At 38.3% G+C, this 1,513-nt stretch overlaps 1 non-coding gene across 1 annotated transcript; it reads left to right on the top strand.

The window, feature by feature from the left end:
- TRNAS-GCU lies at positions 1–82 on the top strand. Its single transcript has one exon. It is a non-coding gene; the product is annotated as a tRNA-Ser (tRNA).
- Positions 83–1,513: the final 1,431 nt, after the last annotated feature.

The raw sequence follows: 1,513 nt of genomic DNA, 5'->3' as shown, positions 1-1,513 counted from the left end.
GTCGCTTTGGCCAAGTGGTTAAGGTGTGTGCTTGCTAAGCACATGGGGTTTCCCCGTGAGAGTTCGATCCTCTCAGGTGACGTTATTATTTTTCTTATTATTATTTTTTTGTTAAATTCTATTTTTTATATATTTTTCTGCTGTGAAATATAGTATGAATGCCTCACATATAATTGTATAGTTAAATTTTGTGAAAATGTACAAACCAAGAAAGAAAAATTATGACATTTAAAAGGAAAATGAACCAATATCGAACAGCCTTACACTTAAAGTAATGCATTGTAGTATTGGCATACATACTGCATAGTGGTACAGCCAGGACACTAGCTGCGCCTCCAGAGCGCAAAATGTTGTGGCTTGAAACTCCACAATGGCAATCTCTTCGGAAGCTATAGCCACAAGCCTTAAGATTTCCTCTTTCTTCGCCGCCACATTTTTCCATATGTGACGAATGAAGAAGAAGGAGAGCAAGACGTGGAGTAGTAGCTAGTAGAAGGCCCTAAAACCCTCTAATTTTGGGGACCAACATTGACTGGAGTTGAGCTAATTTTATCTAGCACCAAGGACGAGTCCAGAGCAGAGAAACCCTAGGATGGTTTTTTCACTATACATAGATCTAACGGTGGTGGAGGTGGCGATACCATAACCGGTAAGGTGGTATAGAGAGGAAATTGGGAGAGCCATAAAGGGAATTTGAGTGATGGTAGTGGTGGGACTGGGAGAGGAAGCATTTGGTGGATATGGGTGGTGAAGGAAGGAGAAAGAGGAGGAGAGAGAGAGAGAGGGATAGATTGGGGGAATGAATGGGACAGGATGGGAATAGTAAGTCGAAACCAAGAGTGGAGTGTCGGTGGCGACAATTAGTTTATTATTTTTAAAAGAGTAATGCTAGGAAGGCTAAACTTAGAGACTAAATTTGTAAATTAAATGATATGTCATCAATAGAAATAAGCACGTTTATCAGCGCTTAAGTAATAAACCAATCATCAACCTCCATGTCTTTTAGTTTCCAAAATTTAATCTCTCTATCATTACCTTTTTTAAAATTGTCAGTCATTCTTCCCTTCTTGTCTTGTCTTGGTTAATGCGGATTTTACCGCATGGATTCATTGTGGAGGCAAAATTTCCATTATGTCTTTTTATTTTTCAACCACATAAATTTCTTTAAATGAGGGATTTCTCAATACACATTACATCACACAACTCTATAAAAATTTGGATGACCAAAAAGTCCATTCAACAAAAAGACAAAAAAAGAAAAAGAGAACCCTAATCCTTATCCCATAAAAGAAAAATGTAGCTATTGTTGCCGACACTACCACCACCTCGCTAGCAGCCATAAGGTACGTAGCCACCCTAAGAAAATCAACTCTATGAATTCAACGAAGGGATTGATGCATAAAAATTACAACCTGCAACAAGAAAATAGCTCTAATCAGATTTCGCCACCAAAACTGCTACATTGGAAGAGAACCACCATATTCAAGCCATATTAACATACCCTTGCAAAAAG

Source organism: the organism of the source record quoted next, unplaced genomic scaffold (assembly GCF_019419815.1).
Source record: "Pyrus x bretschneideri cultivar Hongxiangsu unplaced genomic scaffold, Pyrus_bretschneideri_v1 Contig18, whole genome shotgun sequence".
Classification (NCBI taxonomy): Eukaryota; Viridiplantae; Streptophyta; class Magnoliopsida; order Rosales; family Rosaceae; genus Pyrus; species Pyrus x bretschneideri.
This window is presented reverse-complemented; position numbering and strand designations above follow the sequence as displayed.